Source organism: Patiria miniata, unplaced genomic scaffold, assembly GCF_015706575.1.
Source record: "Patiria miniata isolate m_02_andy unplaced genomic scaffold, ASM1570657v1 HiC_scaffold_18, whole genome shotgun sequence".
Taxonomy (NCBI): Eukaryota; Metazoa; Echinodermata; class Asteroidea; order Valvatida; family Asterinidae; genus Patiria; species Patiria miniata.
This window is the reverse complement of record NW_024037056.1, coordinates 10,581,596-10,594,221: the sequence shown is the minus strand read 5'-3', so window position 1 is coordinate 10,594,221 and position 12,626 is coordinate 10,581,596.

Below are 12,626 nucleotides of genomic sequence, written 5' to 3'. Positions count from 1 at the left end.
TTCAATACCGACATATTTTATACACACTGTATACTGAGTGATTGTGAGAAAAAATATACATATTTTATACACACTGTATACTGCTCAGCAAAACAATTTGCTTAGCACAAAAAAAGCCTGGCTTATAAAAGCAGTGATTGTGAGAAAACGGAATGATTGTGAGAAAAAAAATCACAAGATACTTGGGTGGGACTCGAACCCACGACTTCCGCACTAGTAAGCAGGAGGTCGTGGGTTAGATTCCAACTCAAGTAGTCTGTGAGTTTATAAATGACGTTGGTGAAGGGTAAACCAGTATTGAATCTACATCACATACATTGTAGATGCTGATTTCGGGATGCAATTCAAAGCATAACTCGGCAACTTTGAATTGAAATCCAGATCCTAGAATATTGTTTTCTATTCAATAGCTAAAACTTCATCTGGGCCCAATTTCACGGCGCTGCTAAGCAAAAAAATGTGCTTAGCACAAAAAAAGCCTGGCTTATAAAAGCAGTTTACCAGGAAAATCAGATGGAGTTTTTGCTGGTAACCTGCTTTTACATGTATATGTATAAGCCAGACTTTTTTTCTGCTAAGCAAATTTGTGTGCTTAGCAGCGCCGTGAAATTGGCCCCAGATTAGTTGTTAAGCACCCGTCTTCAGCTTTTGAGTACTCTCGTTGCTTCAAACAAAACAAGTGCACACATGACAAATGATCTCCTCTACCTTTAAAACACATTTGAAATTCTTCTCTTAAATTTTGTTTTTCAGGAAACACATGTGACTTGTCAGTAATATGCTTTCCACTCCACTGTGTACAAATGTATTGGACCAGACTGCATAATAAATTGGGCGGCGAAACTGAATTAGTGAAATACAATCACGCCAAAATCTACACAAAACATGGGCTCTAGCGTTTCCAAAACCTCTCCGCTGAAATTGCAAAGTCTCCCGAGGAGCCCGAGGCGGGCTTAAGACAGGGCCGCGACCCCTGACATTACGAACCCCCAACCCCTGGGGGTTGGCGTACCTGGTGATAATATCCCTTCCCTCTCAATATCAGTATTTTTTTTTAGTCTTTAGGACCCCTACTCTCACTTGCTGTAAAGGCGTCAGATTATCGCCCTCGCCAGAAAAAAAGGCAAATTTTTTCCTCACGCAACTTCGAAAGATCTGATAAAAGATCTTGAAGCTTTCCTTCGTGCACGCACATATTCTTTTGAAATATTTTTCAAAAACTGCAAATTCGAAGTCAATATTTTTGTTTGTCAAATTATTTTACAAAAACATTCGTTGATTTTTCAATTACAATAGCAAAAATCTGAATAACAATAACTGAAAGGCCAAAAACGTTCAATTGTAGAGAGTAAAATGCTCTTCTTTTTTAAACGGGCATCAGAAATATGAATTTACTTATTAATTTATTTAAACTTGTTTACAAATGTACACAGTAACCCATTTAACCAAGGTTGTTTTTCAAGGGGCCGTTTTGCATAAAACATGTAAACCTGAACACTACACAATAAATCATTCAAGACAAATTCAGTAATCAAATCTAAATTATAGAATTTCTATACTCCAAAACAAACAATATGTACCGGTATTTCAGCCAGTTTAAAATTGAAGTGTATGTGTTTCTCAGTGGCAATATCTAAGGTTCCTTCTACAAATTCCAAATATTTTTTCAGCCAAAACAATTAGCTCAAAGCTGTAAACAGTTGTAGGGCAGAAAAAGGGAAATATTTGCAAGACGGGTATTCAAGCAACAAAACATCCCTGCAGTTACACTTTGGTTTGAAGACGTTTTCCTCGCTCGTGACTGCGCCTCCTTAAGATGGTAATTCTGTTCTTTTATTTTCCCTCAAGACCTCAAGCTTGAAAGCTCCCTAATCCTGGCGAGAAAGCTGTCGAGCCGAGATAAAAACGGAAATCGGGGGAAAAGGACGGGAGATGTGCGAGGCATATATTTTCAGACTGAAGGGGCTAAGCACTGGAAACGCCTAACTAGAAAATTGAGGTGGTTTTAAAGGGGGTTTATTCAAGCTCAACGTGAATTGGTTTGATCATTGTTGGGTATTAGAAGGGTGGGTTGGAGGTGACACGTGAAACGAACGGTCGATGAGGTTGCTAAAATTTTCTTTCCAAAATTTTCTTTTTTCCAAACAATTTTCTGCTGAAGGTGACACGTGAGATGAATGGTCGACGACGTTGCTTAAAATCCTTACTTTCTAATTTGCGTTTCTATAACCAACTTTTTTTCTCGGTTTTTCAAAACAAAACAAAAGGCAAATACATAGAGCTGCCTTATTATCTTTGTTGACTTTCTTTGAAGGCCCTATCCTCAAAAAGAAGAAATATATGGGCAGCTGTAAAAAATAGTAAGCTGCTGGTTTATGAATAAATTTTCTTTTTTACTGGTACTAATGTTTTCCAAATGTTACAGGTATGGAAATACCCCGGTAGCTCTTTAGATGGAAGCAACAGTCATTATTTCAAAATTGTGATTTTTGGAAACGGTATGGCATCTTAAACAATTTCACTAGTGCATGTCTACAGTAGTCAATTTTTGACAAACTTTATCTTTTCATTTTGGCAATTTTCTTATTTTTCTGGTTAAATGTATTTCATGGGAAACTTTCTTCAAGTTTAAAAGTATAGTCCATCATTTGTAATTTGTGCATTTTGTTCATTTGAAGCAACAAAATTGCTCAAAATCTAAAGAAGGGTGCTCAACAACTAACCTGATGAAGTTACAGCTCAGCTTCAGCAGTAAATTTTGAGAAAAACAACATTCTAGGATCTCGATTTCAAATCAAAAGTTGCTGAATCATGTTTTGAATTGGGCCTGAATTCTTACTGAGCCGATTGCAGCTACGTGATGTCGCTCACCGATCTGACGAATGATAGCAACCACGCGCGCGCGTGCGTCATGCCAACGCTTGCGTGCGCTTCGCCGAATACAAAAACGAACTACTAACCGAAATTTCCAACAGTGCTTCTTAAGACGCACCGTTGGAAAGGCCTTCTTTCGTTGATTTCTTCAAAATGACAGCTTGCCAGAAAGAATAAATCCACAGGGAGTTTAATCCCCTTACTATCTTTCAACCAAGTATGTTTTTCAACAATAATTACGCCAGTTACTTTTGGATCACTGCAAATGATGGACTCTGGCTTTAACCCCTCCCCCCCCCCCCCCCACAAAAGTAATTACCATCAGGCCAAGGAATTTCTGAAATCTTGAAAAATCAAGTCATCCATGTCATACAAAGAGCAAATAACTCAACATTTATAAGCTTTCTAGACGAATATTACAAAGCAAGAAAACACACTGACAAATGTTGCCGACAAAAAGCCTTTAATAATACAGTGTGATTATTTATAGTGCTCATCTGTTGATGTGATTTTTTTTTAGCACTTGACAATAAATGCACTCACAGCCAAGATGGGGCAACCGGGATGGGACGCTCCAAGCCAAATGCTTTTCCACTCAGGGACGGAAGTGGAATTTTTTTTCAAGGGTGGCCACAGTAAGTGGATTGATTAAATCGCTACATACCGGGTAATTAGATCTCAAGATAGCATTTTGACATATTTTATTTATGATACAATTTCAGAAATACAGAGTACAGGAAGAGAGATAATTCTAGAACTTATCAGAAATTTTGGACAGGAAATGTTCAATTATTAAACAACTTTCATCTTGTTAATACCGTACCTTATTGCTATTTTAATACCGTATTACTACTGCATGTACTTGTATGTTCTTTTTCATAACAGTTCAATCAAATTTGATCCTAAACCCTGTTGTCCTCAATAGCCCCTGTAATACATAACATTGTATTTATTCCCCGGACACATCTATCACACCACAGCATGCTTGGGTGGTATGGGGCGTTAGGGACAGTACCGATACAGGGAGTGACAGGCAGGCCGGTTTGGGACAGTACCGGTACAGGGAGTAACAGGCAGGGTGATTTGGGGGCAGTACAGGGAGTAACAGGCAGGGTGGTTTGAAGCAGTACAGGGAGTAACAGGCAGGGTGGTTTGGGACAGTACAGGGAGTAACAGGCAGGGCAGTTTTGGGCAGTACAGGGAGTAACCGACAGGGCAGTTTTGGGCAGTACAGGGAGTAACAGGCAGGGTGGTTTGGGCAGTACAGGGAGTAACAGGCAGGGTGGTTTGGGGCAGTACAGGGAGTAACAGGCAGGGCAGTTTTGGGCAGTACAGGGAGTAACAGGCAGGGTGGTTTGGGGCAGTACAGGGAGTAACAGGCAGGGCAGTTTTGGGCAGTACAGGGAGTAACAGGCTGGGCGTTCGAGGCGGTACAAGGACAATTGGTTAATGACACACGTAACAGCGTGGGCATTAACAACTACCGGACTTTTGCGGCCTACACACAGATTACTATAGGTGTAGGGTTTCGACCAAAGACATCCCTAGGAAACGATGTCATCCATCTAGTCTTTCCTCAATCGGCCAGTGAGATTAAAATGTTTCCTGTGCTACCAGGATGTTTGCGGCAATGCGTGGTCTCCATGGCCCAATTGCTGCATGTCTGACAATAGGTGGTGTAATTCGACCTCAAATAATCGCGGCGAGATTTTACAAGAAATACGGTACAGGACTTCCGTTATAAGACATGTAGTATTACGGTAGCTGCACGTGCAACACGTGACATGTTCTACAAGGAGATAAAGGATACAACGTTTTTTTCCCCTCCTCGGCGAAGCTGACATATCGACCGGTACAGCCAAATAAAGCAGCACTATACATGTATCGGCCTACAAATATGTAACTTTGTTTTTGTACATTGACAAATGTGGTAGACAGAAGACCAAAAAAAAAACACATATAAAAAAGAAGACAGTATCCCTTTGAAAATTTGTAACAAAACCAAAGGATACCTAAAACAATGGCCCTTTTTGCACCTTTACCATCAAATTTAACCGTTTTATTATTCTGCTGAAGAAGGACCTCAAGTAATTCTAAGTTCCAGAAGGGGATGATTTTGGAGGATTGAGGCTGAACGCACTTTGAGGAGGGCTGTTGGAGGGTTTTTGGAGGATTTTGAAGGATTGAGGCAGTGGTTAGGGTTAATGTACCATACATGTACATGTACGTATTATTAAAAGGGAAGATACAACATTTGCTAACATCAAAATACGAAACGATCAAATTATCACGAAATACCTGAAATGTTAGGGACTGACAGTCTAAAGCATCCTGTAAAATCCTGGCTCCTGGTGTGCTGACATTTTCAACAAAAACTGTATATTTCAAAGCGTTGGAGAAAACTGGCTTTTAAAAAAAAAAGTGTTCCTAGTTTTGCATATTAAATTCTGACTTTTCTTTGCAATTTATTACACACCTGTGAAGGGGTACAAGCCTGCTAGACTGATTCTTTGACCTTACAATTTCCAAGTGTATTAATTGCTCCGTTTCATCTTAATTGGGGTCAGGGAACCAGACTACAAGAACATGATAGGTTTTCTTGGTTTTTCCAGCATCTACGTGAAACAAGTCAGTTAAACAATATTTTCTATAACATACTAATCCTCCAAATCGATTTATTTCAGAAAATTGCAGCAAAAACAAATTTTGTACATTCCCTTTAACAACCAAATAAACTGCACATTTTCACTTTATATAAAAATGTTCATGGGGTTTTCAGGGTGACAACATATGAAACAAAACCACCTTAAATTTTGACCACAAAAAAATTAACATGTATTATACATGTACTACCGGTACACAAAATACATGTACATGTACATAAACAATGTACACGAATGCCTTGAAATATGGATCCGATTGCTATCATTGATTTGGCAGGTCTATTTCCTAATTTCCTGTTGCTTGCACACTGCTGCCAGACAACTACCCACTTAACTGTGATTTATTCCCTGGCCATCGCTTATCAACACAGACAATCAAGCAATTACATGTAGGAGTATGTCTGGTGATGAGCAATCAATAAACTGCCTGTTTATTAGATGACTACTTCACTGAGGTTGTTGAGAGTAATACGTGTGAAGTTGTTGAGAGTAATACGTGCGTACATACATACATTGTACATATAGATGTAAGTGTAAACACATACATTACAAAGAGTGTTCCCACAAAAGTGCAACATTAACCCTTACTCTCTGAGGGTAGTTTACTGCATGTCAGTTGGTTATGCCAATGCCCTCCAGCTGCAGTATATTGGCAGATAAACTATCTTGACAGTGAAGGCTCCAATTGGCAGGAGTTGGAGGCCCTGGAGGGTGCCTGATACTGACCAGCTGGGGGCACTCACTTTGTTATCAGAGGACTCTCATTGTTCTCTGTGGCATGTATTGGAGTGCCTGTCCAGTTATCCTTGAAATGACATGGCAGATATTGGAGGGCCATGCAAAAAACATAGGAGATTTTCTTGAGGCACATATTGGCATGCGTTGGAGGGTCAAGTAGGGTAAGGGTTATGAAAACAAATAATTCAAACTTTTTAATGTTTTTTTCTTCAATGAAATTATCAATTACCGGTACATGCAAGTGAAAGGGTGTAAATTTTATTTAGGCCACTCTGACCTAGACATGCTGAATCTGGGTTAAGCATTGAATAGGCATTAAATAGGCATTAAATAGGCATTGAAGTCGGTGACATCACAGGTGAGAGTTGTGGTGTGCCTAAAGTTTAGATGTCATTTTCACATCATACAAATAAGAACATAACATTTACATGTACCGGTACCATGTAGGAAAGAGGGGGACAAACTGAAGACAACTTTTGTATTATTTTTAAGTGTTCGTCCTACATGTATATTGATGAAACTCATCTAAAAATGTGACCAAACCAAGTACTCTGTTGAAGTATCAGTTTCACACTTGCACGGCACCGGCGTGAAGTCAAACTGGATGATGATGCCTAGCGGCGATATCCAGTCAACTTTCTGAGATTCTGAGATTTCATCAATCATGTCAATGGAGAGTGAGAGAACATTAAAACAAGTACCAAGTGGTACAACCCACGGCGGGCGGGTAGCAGCGAAGCTGGGCAACGTGTGAAGACGGCTACACGGCACCGTCCGTGCACCCGGGCCGTACCGGTGCCTCAAGGGTACAGAAAACGAAAAGGAATGGGGCGTGATCTAATATGCAAAAAAAGTATGCAAATTAGACGCATGGGCAACAGTGTTTGCAAAACCTGTCATCGAATGCAAAGCTGTAATACTTGCAAAGCTGTAATACTTAAGTTGTACATGTATGAATCTATATATATAAGAGAGAGTTTAACTCGGCCTCCGAGACGATGTTTGCTCATGAAAGGATCCGAGACCGCGGGCTCCCGCGGCGCCAAAATCGCTCCACGTCCGTGGAAAAATACGGAGGGTGTCTTCCGCCGGGTCGGACACTTCGGGTCGTCCTGATTTTCCCGTACGGACCGGCGATCCTTTTCGTCTATTTTTCGTGACAGCATTTTGCACAGGAATTTTCCGTCGTGTGCGCTTTCACGTTGACTGCCTGGCCGCCCCCTGTGCTGGCTTTTCTGCGAGTCTAGACTGTGCGAGGTCAGCGAGGTCAACGTAGGGGTTTCGTTTACGTGTTCTACTCAGCCGTACTGCCAAAGCGTTCACCAAATTGTGATATGGGGTGACCTTGGTAAAATATTTTTTCTCCATGGTGCGTGGCCACCGAGTGCCCCTATTCTTTCATATGCTTCGCTTGCCGCCCCTGCGCCGAGTGCAACGAATACTCAGAAGGACTACACATTAAGTATGCCTTGCGCGGTCTGACCAATCGAAAGTCTACACTGCGTAGTATATCCGGGCTATGCAAAACTGTCGATGGCAACGCGTACTGCAGCCTGCTCCACACCCTGGAAACGAGGTTGGGTCTACGGTGCTCGCTATTTGCATGATTTGAAGCACAAGCATGTGAGTGACGTGTATAGTGCTCTGTTGCTTCCATCGTGTGTTAATACAGCTCCATGCTTCCACCAAGGCTGAGCGTTGTGAGTTCGCTGCCCGCCACAGTGTTGCGTTATAATTTCGGGGGCCTGTCTGGGATCAACGAAGGATCGATGCATTGCTTCAAACATCGCGATCTTAAACGCAGTCACACAAAAAATCAACGAAAATGTGTCCGATCCGGCGGAAGACACCCTCCACATTTTCCCACGGACGTGGAGCGATTTTGGCGTCGCGAAAGACCGCGGTCTCAGATCGTTTCAGGAGCAAACATTTCTCGGAGGCCGAGTACAATTTGCTCTTATATAGATGGTTGACCCAAGTTGAATAACAGTTGACTCGACAAGTTCCTCGCAGACAGTCTCGCAAATTGTAAGACGTTCAAGTTTACGTTTGTTGAAGACTCCAATATACTGAAACTTAATTATGACCTTCTTAATCAGCCTTCGCCTGTGTACTACGGCAAGCCTTTCAAGTACGTTTTCTCACAAATGCCACTGCCTCACAAAATGCCAATTTAACAGACCAAAGGGAACATTTACAGACTGTTGTCATGGTACATAATTATCATGGGCGTCAATCGGTGGGGGACGGGGAACCCCTCCACCCCCCCCCCCCCCCATTTTAAAGCGGTGGAGACTTTTTTGGTCCCCCCCCCCCACTTTTCTTCCCCGAATAAAAATTGTAGCTACTACATGTATAATGATTCCATTACTCAGAATAGCTGATTCAATGACACCAAACTCGAAAATGGTGTTTAAAAGATGATCTTCGTTTTCCAAATGCGACTGCCTCACAAAAAGCCAATTTAACAGACCAACATCAACATTTACAGACAGTTGCCATGGTACATAATTATCATGTGCGTAAATCGACGGGGGACAGGGGAACCCCCCCCCCCCCCCCACACACACACACACACACATTTTGAGGGGGGACATTGTTTGGTCTCCCCCCCCACACTTTTTCTTCCCCAAATAAAAATATTGTAGCCTACAATAATGATTCTATTGCTCAGAATACATGTAGCTGATTCAATTACTCAAAACTCAAAACTTTCACAGATGATCTTTTGCTCAAATTGGTTTTAGTGATCAGAAATTGCCTCAGATCACACCACAGAAATTGATATTCTTTAACTGCATGTCTCACCAACTATATCCCCCATTTACATTTAACTCCCCACATCTTCATCCCCAACACTATGCCCTACCCGATCTATGATCGGGTAAACCAGCTTGTACAATATATAGCCGAGTAAAGTGTCCACCAACCAACCAACCAACTCACCAGCATAAGCAGCTCAAGCCCAAGGCGTGTTTTACACTGCTGTGTGAAAAAAATGTGCCCAGACCAAATTCTCCTACTTTCTAAATTCTATGTCCTCCCTTTCTCACCTCCTAGGCGTTCATGTCACCATTTGAAAAAACCCGAGGTCAGTACGGGGTACCAATTCTGTCAACTCGTACTGACATTTTAACATCCGCCTACATGTACATGTTGGGAGACCACTGAGAAATAGTGCAGATTCGAGCCCGTCGTCCTGAGTAATATCCGATTTCTAAGGTACTTTGTTTCCATGGTAATATTCAATTTAGAAAGTGCTTTTTCGATCCCCTGCATATACGTGCACATGCACGCGCACAAAAACAGCCAGAAATCAAATGCGAAACATGCAGGGAATGTCTACGCATTTAAAGAGATCTGATCTATTTTCAAGCTGCACGCAGTGGTTCGCCGAGCGTATACGGTGACGTCAATGAATATTGTATGCAGTAATGAAGGATGATGTGCATTTTTCATGTTTCACTGCATAAAAAAACCTCAAGGTTACACTGTACGTGTATCGATTTCGTTGATGTTCTCACAAAGTGATAAACAAAAATTCTATATCTGGCAACAGTTTGTCACAAGAAAATTGCATTTTCAACCAGTTTGCAATAGCAGAGTTGGGCAATACATGTTGTCTAATGTAACTTATGCTTTGTTTTTGCTAATTGATACATGTAGTTGTTTGTACAAAATTTCTCTTGAAAGATAATTGATTAACTATTATTTAAACAGTCACAGACAGTCAACACTTCCATCCACTTCCCCTGCTATACTTTTGACAAAGGCTAGTCACCAGCAGTCATATCATGTATGTCAAGCAAGCACTGTGACTAGTCAAACTCAGTCAACAGACCATGAACAGACAAAGCAGGCAATTTGTGGGCACAGCTGGCTTATCAATCACCCACAGCCAAAGCAAAGCTGTATCAAGTTACATAAACAGTCACAGCCAGTCAATCCTGCTTTGTGTAGGCTGGGAATTCGTAACTTTTGCAAACAGTCACTTGATTGATTTTGACTGAAAAGACAACTTGGCACAGAGTGTATGTTTGCATAGGAGGCCTAATTGATGTTTCTGCACTTTGTAAGACCATCAAAACATGGACCCTTCATTATTTCTGTCATTTTTACCTGCAGCTTCTAAATACAATGGTTTCTTCCACACAATGTTATTCATCTGACTTGCTTTCAAAACCACATTCTCAGTGAAACTTTGAACACGCCTCGTCCATCAAACTGTGATTAATATGAAAACCGACCCTCGTAAAATAAAAAAAAACACACACACTCACATCCAAAAAGACATTTCAACAAACAGACAGGAATTTCACTAACTACAAGACCGGAATGCCCACACGACCCCACGCTCACCCCCGTGTTGATACAGCCTGGGTAGTGAAACTATATTTATTTACGGGTCTGTTTGTAGATTCTAACGTCAATGACCCCCAAGGGGTCGTCAAAACCTAACCAAGTTCAAGATGGCAACTCGGGAGGCATAAATCACGCCCAGACAATAACAAGTTGACACAAAGGAACTTTTTCTGGCTGTCAAAAAAATTGGAAAGGAATAAAGGGAAAAGTGCATGTTTCAACGTGGAATGTTTCAACGACACCATCCAGAGAGGCTGTGTATAAAATTGTATGTCACTGTACACAAAAAGGAGGTCAGTTACTGACTTCAGAAGGTGAAGTTTTTGACATCAAAAAGTGCTCCAGAATAATCAAACTGCTACAAATCAATTTTAAGCTGCCAGGATAGATGCAGTGAGCCAAAATTCTTCACCTTACTTGGGGAATGCACTTGCATGTACAAGTAAGTGAAAATGTGGCTCTGCTCTTCCAATTTTATTTTAAGAAAATATATGGTAAAATAGTTTGAAAATGTCTGGCAGATGTCTGAATGTAACTTGACCCTTTGCACTATACACTGTACATGTACATCTAAAGTGATTATTTTCTGAAATTTTTTTTCCCGTTTTACCACAACAATGCACTGATAAAATCAACAATTTGTTGCATTTAAAACTTGCAGTAGGACACAATCGAAAAATTAAAAAGTGCAATAAAAGTGAAAATGAAACCCAATTGATACCAAATTTAGGAAGTTACGGTATTTACATATTGTAGTACATGTATGTTGTTTATTTCAGTTTCTATAAGAAGTCCAGTGATCCTAGAACCGCATCTATGATTCTAGTTATTAATAAAAAGTGAAACCTTAGGCTACTGGTACATGTACATGTATAAAAAATACCGGTACAGTAACTGTGAAATAATGGAAAACCAAATCAAATGTACATACATGTATGTACAGGAAGCCTTAAATCAGCTTTTGAAACCAGTATAATCCAGTAGTCTGTGCCTGAAACAATGTCGGTTGGTCATGTCTGCACGCATGGCAATGGCTTTCAAATTACACATGCAACTATGGAAGCAGCTCCAGCCACTTCCATAGACAATTACCGGTAAGTGTGTGTTTATATTAGCAGCCATAGCCATAGCCATAAGGACACAGTCGAACTCATTGTTTCTGAATAAACATACATATATACTAGTCTGATAACTTGATCTACAGGTCTGGCCACGGACCCGCCAAGACCCACCAATGACGAAACAATGTTGTCAAGGGGGAGGGGGTAAAATTGTGTCTGGTGTTGACATAATGCTGATTGGAGGTCTGGTAATTCGATCTTTAAGGTCTGGCCACAGACCCAGCAGCCATGACATCAGAGCAAAAAGGGGGGGGGGGGAGGGGAGATGTCAAACTGTGTATTCATTGTGTTGACAAAGCGATTGGTTTCTACACGAAACCTGATTAGTCTGGTAACTTGATCTTGAGGTCTGGCCATGGACCCAGCATCCTCGACATCACAGTCAAAAAGGGGGGGGGGGGGGGTAGAATAATTGTGTCCCAAAGCCACTTGGTTTCTATCTGCAACCAGACTAGTCTGGTAACATAATCTTATATTGAGGTCTGGCCTCGGACCCAGCACCATGACATCACAGTCCAAGGGGGGGGGGGGGGGGGGTTCAAATTGTGTCTGCTGTTGACATAAAGCCAATTGGATGATTCACGAGCTTGGTATTTTGTACGCTGATATGATATGATGCCCTTGTACACGTACCACATGTACAAGCACCGAGCTCCTGGAAACAAAGGGTGTACTATTTCATTGGTGGAGCAAACATTGTGAAATCTCATTTCATTGCTTTTTTTTTTTTTGCTGAATGGTGCAACTGACAGGATCAAGGACTTCAGGAGCCAGAATCTTAGGCTGAGTCTAAGGTTTTAATTGGGGGAATTTAAAACCCTCCCCCCCCCCCCCCCGGTTTTTTCAGGATCTGCTGTGAATCATACAA